Genomic DNA, 6,196 nt, shown 5'->3' with positions numbered 1-6,196 from the left:
GCTGTTTCTCCAAAAGGGCTTCCAAGAAATGGCCGCAATGGCCTCTAGTACCTTCGGTTTGCATCCCACCAGCTTAGCAGCTCCCAAAGACAGAGCCACGTTCCTGAAAATTCCAGCAGAACTCCTGGCCTCCCTTACTTGATACAGAGGCCATGCCCATTGCCGCTCCAATTGCTGTGGCACATTCCTAGGCTAGGCCTGAGTCACGTGCCCACAGGAGCCGGCAAAGGGCCAGCCACCTAAAACAGTGTGCCCTGATAGTGAGTATGGGTGGTGCCCCCCAACACACAGAAATCAGGGTGCTGGGGACACATCAGTGGGACTGGGTACTGGAGATGGCCCTTGATACTGGACCTTCTGGCTGACCTACCTCTTGGACAGTCGAATCTCAGGCGCTCAGGAGCGCCTGAAGGAATGACGTCCAGAGACCGTTGCCTTCAGACCACTGGAGGAGCAGGTTAGAGTGGGACAAGGGAGATCTGGCAAGTGTTTTCTCTCGCAGCCTCTTTCTGCAGAAGTATCACCCATGCTGTATGTCCGGGAAAAGCCCAAGATTCCCTTCAAAGCTTTTCTATTGTATCTTGAGTCAGAGCCCAGGGCACCCAATAGGGCCCAAAGCCAGAGGGAAGAGGCACAAAAGGCAGCACCGAGCTGTTCAGTCTTATCTTGAGAGGCAAAATACAGGAGTGGGTTGCTGATTTCCTCTTCTGGGGGATCGTCCAGACTCAGGGATCGAACCCTCACCTCAGCAGGTGGATTCTTTACCAACTGAGCCACCTGGAAAGCCCTTTTCACCCTAACCTGGGCAACAACTTCATTTTGGACGCGAGGGAGGAGAGGGAGAGAGTGACAGGCAGAGCAGGGCAGGCGGGTGGAGAAGGAGGTGGGGTGGTGAGGGGTGGGATGGCAGGGCTGTGGGGGGCGAAGGAGCCGTGTTTCCTGCCATCTCTGCTGTCCATCATCCCCTCCTGGAGGGGAAATCAGTATTCCTCCCTCTGGTCCTCTCCCCAAATGTTCTGTATTTAGAAAAGAAAGAGCAAACCCTGACAAATGCATATTGTTTTCCAACTAAAAATGCCACATCCGCTTCCGCCCCCACACAGATGTCAGCCCCTCTTCCTGGCTGCCCGGGTGTTGGTGTCGCTGGCCCGGGCACTCTGCCACCGCCCCTGGCATCGCCCGCTGTGAGCGCAGATGGAGCCCACGAACTGGACGGCTGGCCTCCCCTCGAGGTCGCCTGGTTTCCTGAGAAACAGATTCTCTGCAGTTTCTTGCAGGAGGAGCATTTCCAACTCAAAACTTTTCTGGCCTCCTCTCCCACCTCCCACACCCCTCCCTGCCACACACACACACACACACAACTCACTTGTTTGGAAAGTGTCCACTCAGTGTCATGTTCGACCCTTTGCAACCCCATGGACTGTAGCCCACCAGGCTCCTCTGTCCATGTGATTCTCCAGGCAAGAATACTGGAGTGGGTTGCCATTTCCTTCTCCAGGGGATCTTCCCCACCCAGGGATCGAACCTGTGTCTCCTGCATTAGCAGGTAGATTCTTTAACACTGAGCCACCTGGGAAGCCTGAACCTTTTATTCTTCCTGTTGAAAAGCACCTTCTCCCCCAACCCTTTTGCCTGTGGACGTGAAAGGGCAGAGAGGACCACTTCCACTGCTCAGATGAGGAAGTTGAGGCTCAGTGAAGAAAAGGTGTTCACTGAAAGTGAAGAGGGCTAAGAGCCAGCATTAGGGGGAGGCGTGCTAGAGCCCCCAGGGCACCCCAGGAGCCCCTCACTCCACCATGGCATGAGTTCTAATTCCACTGCTCCCTTGCTGCAGAAGTCAGGAATGCTCAGAGTCCACAGCCTTCTGGCTCCCAGCTGAGCAACTCTGAGCAGGCAGAAAACACACTGTGCAGCTCTGCTTGTTACTAAAGTCTGCCGTGTGCAGAATAACTCCTATATGCCAACCACACTTTTAAATACTCTTCTATGTATTAAGAGGAGAAGGCAATGGCACCCCACTCCAGTACTCTTGCCTGGAAAATCCCATGGATGGAGAAGCCTGGTAGGTTGCGGTCCATGGGGTCGCTGAGGGTTGGACACGACTGAGCGACTTCACTTTCACTTTTCACTTTCATGCACTGGAGAAGGAAATGGCAACCCACTCCAGTGTTCTTGTCTGGAGAATCCCAGGGACGGGGGAGTCTGGTGGGCTGCCATCTCTGGGGTCGCACAGAGTCGGACACGACTGAAGTGACTTAACAGCAGCATGTATTAAGATCCCCCTCAGGGGACTTCCCTAGTGATCCAGTGGCCAAGACTCTGCACTTCCAATGCAGAGAGTGTGGGTTCCATCCCTGGTTGCAGAACTAAGATCCACCCTGCCTCTGGACACTGTCCAAGACAAGGACACGGACCCATGGGTCTGATACCTGGGTTCAGGTATCCCTCACTCTTTGAGGAATTGGATCCAGCTGGTTCAAATCCTGTGTCCTCCTTGGTCAAAGGGATTTCTAGAGAAGGTTAGAGAGTAAAAACCCATGATTTCACGTTTGCAAAGAATGTCAAGGCAGTATGTCAGCTCTTTATCCTGGATCCTGAAAGAGCAATAGGGCAGTGAAGGAGGCTCCTGCTTCCTCTCCAGATTGTGGTTCTTCTACCAGGAACATGGAAGCCATCAGTCGATAAACCACTCAGTCAACACACAGTGTTAGGCACCCACATGCCCCTAGGTCCAGGCATATCACTCTGATCAAGGTAGACATGGTGAATGCCTCTTTGGAGCTTGCACTGGGGTAGGGAAGCCAGCAATGGACAGGAAATGACAGAGGGGCAAATCTCACTAAAGGGAAGCCCAGTGTTCCATGTTGCTAACCTTCTTTTTTTTTAGTCAGTGTATAGTTGCTTTACAGTGGTGTGTTGGTTTCTGCTATACAATAACCTGAATCAGCTATGTGTATACATGTGTCCCCTCCCTCTCCAGCCTCCCTCTCACCCCTCTAGGTCATCACAAAGCACCAAACTGAGCTCCCTGTACTATACAGCAGCTTCCCATTATCTAAATATTTTACACATGGCAGGGCTTCCGGGGGGCTCAGCTGGTAAAGAACCCACCTGCAATGCGGGAGACCTGGGTTCAATCCCTGGGTTGGGAAGATCCCCTAGAGAAGGCAACACCCACTCCATTGATTATACTGGACAGTGTAGTCAATGGGGTCGCAAAGAGTTGGACACCACTGAGCAACTTTCACTTTCACTTTACAAGAGGCAATGTATGGCTGTCAATGCTGCTCTCTCAGTCCATCCCACCTTCTCCTTCCCCTCACTGCGTCTGTCAATGCTGCTCTCTCAGTCCATCCCACCTTCTCCTTCCCCTCACTGCGTCCGCAAGTCCAGTCCGTTCTCTGAGTCTGCAACATTCTACAGTTCCTCCGGGATTCAGGGAGGCCCTGTGCTTAACATTGTTTGCAGTCTGCAGTCATCTCTGAGAGCAAGACTAGCAATGGATATGCTCCGCTTGCGTGGCTGGGGTGAGTAGAGTACTGGGGATGGACACGAACCTGCAGACCGTGAGAGGACAGGATGATCTACCTAAGAAAGGGCGTGTGGTCCCTCGGAAAAGATGACGATGGAGAGGGCAGGGCCTGACCTGGGGACCGTTGCCTCATGCCGCCTTTAGAGGTACCTGGTCCCCTCCACCCATCCCAAGCCCACTACACGATACAGGACGACAGGCTTTTAACAATGACATTCAACGAATGTGAGATGGTGAGAACACAGGAAGGGCTGGCCCTTGCTAAACAAAGAATAAGACCGACAAGCTTTCTGAGCGACTGACCATCAAAGCTTTGTGCAGCCCGACAAAACAGGGCGGTCTTGGGGCCAGCATCAGCCACTGCTGCATTCAGAATAAATACAGATTTCACTCCAGAAACTTTGAGGTACGTCGGAGGTCTTCACTGGAAGTTTTCTTGAAGGGGAGAAGAAGAGAGAACACTGGATTCACAGCCACACTTGACACAAATTATCTGGTAGCAGCCCTCTTTCCCCAAATGCATATTTCACAGCAGCTGCTCAGCTTCATCTCTCTTGATCTTCCAATTCCCACCCTGCCTGGTCTTCCTCCCCTATCCCCCTCCTGCCTCTCCCAAGGGCAAAAGCCCTTCCCCACCTTCTTCTCTTCCCTGCCTATTGTAAATAGTGCTGGTAAGAACATAAATGTGGAATCTAGAAAACGGTACAACAAATCTTAATTATGTTGAATTGGTTCATGGTGCTTTTCAGGTCTACTATGTCCTTCTACTTTTCTAAATATTCATTCTATTAATTTTTGAGAATTTAATATTGAAATTCCAACTAAAAATCTTAATTTATCTTCTTAAAAAATGATTGTAATATATAGTGAAACTGGCTTTCCCCGGTCACTCAGCTGGTAAAGGATCTGCCTGCAATGCAGGAGACCCCGGTTCAATTCCTGGGTTGGGAAGACCCACTGGAGAAGGGATAGGCTACCCTCTCCAGTATTCTTGCGCTTCCCTGGTGGCTCAGATGGTAAAGTATCTGCCTGCAACGTGGGAGACCTGGGTTGGGAAGATCCCCTGGAGGAGGGCATGGCAACCCACTCCAGTACTCTTCCCTGAAGAATCCCCATGGACAGAGGAGCCTGGCGGGCTACAGTCCATGGGGTCACAAAGCGTTGGACACGACTGAGCAACCAAATTACATGTAACAAGCAACTAAACTACATGTAACTTTGTTCTACATTTTTCAAGCTTCCTGTAAAATGTATTAGCATACTTTCATAATTTAAAAAATAAAAAGAGAAAAAAAAGAAAAACAGTACAGATGAACATAGCAACACAGGCATAGAAAACAAGCGTGTGGATAGCAACAGGGGAAGGGGAAGTGGGAGGAACTGGGAGATTGGGACTGACATCGGCACACTTTCGATACTACACATAAAATAAATTACTAATGAGAACCTACTGTAAAGCACAGGGAACTCCACTCAATGCTCTGTGGTGACCTAAATGGGAAGGAAGTCCAGAAGAGAAGGGAATGTATGTGGAGCTGATTCACTCTGCTGTACAGCAGAAACTAACGCAAGATTGTAAAGCAACTCTACGCCAGTGAAAATTTGAAAAAACAATTGCCTTCCACATGCTATGAGAGCTAAATTAGAAATCTGTCTTTGACTTCACTGCTGTGAAATGAGTATCTCAGTGATTCCCAGGGTTGAAGTCCCATAATGAGAGAACCGGAAGGGCTGTTAAAAAGATGGAAAACCTGACACCCACAGAGGAAGGTGAGTTGCCCAAGGTCCCCCAACAGCTTCATGGCAAAGTCAGGTTTTGAGTTCCGACAGCCTGATTCGGTCGCTGGCACTCAAGTCTCGGGGAGGGACACCATGGGCCCAGAGGTCAGCCGTGGTCACCCACTAAGGGTCACACAGCCGAAGCCCAGCAGGCACGGACAGCCCTGCAGTGAATGAAGCGCCCTGTGTGGACTTAATCTCTGTGCTCGGTAGACACGGCTGCAGTGAGGAGCAGGAAGGGCTGTGGCCTTGGACCTACATACAAGTCTCAGACCATCTGTGGGGAAGGACAGAGCTTGTGGGCTCTTGTTTTAAATTTCTAACTTCTTGCAAACCAATACTTACATACAATATAAGACAATTTGATCACTAGAAAAATGAACCACAAAATGAACGTATACAAGTTCAAACTTGTATTATTCGTATTAGATGCAACTCACATAAAATCACCCTGTTAAACAGTTCTGAAGGTTTCTAAACATTTCCTCTCCATTTCTGACCTTGTCCTGGGCCAGGAACGAGTTGTTTGCTGACCAACGGTGGTCCGTGTTCCACTCTTGGAGAAGTATTTCCCCGAAAGATCCAGACTTGAATTACTGAGAGGTAAAGGGCTTCCCTTGTGGCTCAGCTGGTAAAGAATCTGCCTGCAATGCAAGAGACCCTGGGTTGGGAAAATCCCTTGGAAAAGGAAATGGCAATCCACTCCAGTATTCTGGCCTGGAGAATTCCATAGACTGCATAGTCCATGGGGTCGCAAAGAATTGGACACAGCTGCTGCTGCTGCTGCTGCTAAGTCACTTCAGTCGTGTCCGACTCTGTGCAACCCCATAGACGGCCTCCTACCAGGCTTCTCTGTCCCTGGCATTCTCCAGGCAAGAACACTGG

This window comes from Bos grunniens, chromosome 8, assembly GCF_055505025.1.
Source record: "Bos grunniens cultivar Pamir isolate PY7600 chromosome 8, Bosgru_T2T1.0, whole genome shotgun sequence".
Taxonomy (NCBI): Eukaryota; Metazoa; Chordata; class Mammalia; order Artiodactyla; family Bovidae; genus Bos; species Bos grunniens.
The sequence above is the reverse complement of the archived record's forward strand: the minus strand, read 5'-3'. Positions refer to the sequence as shown.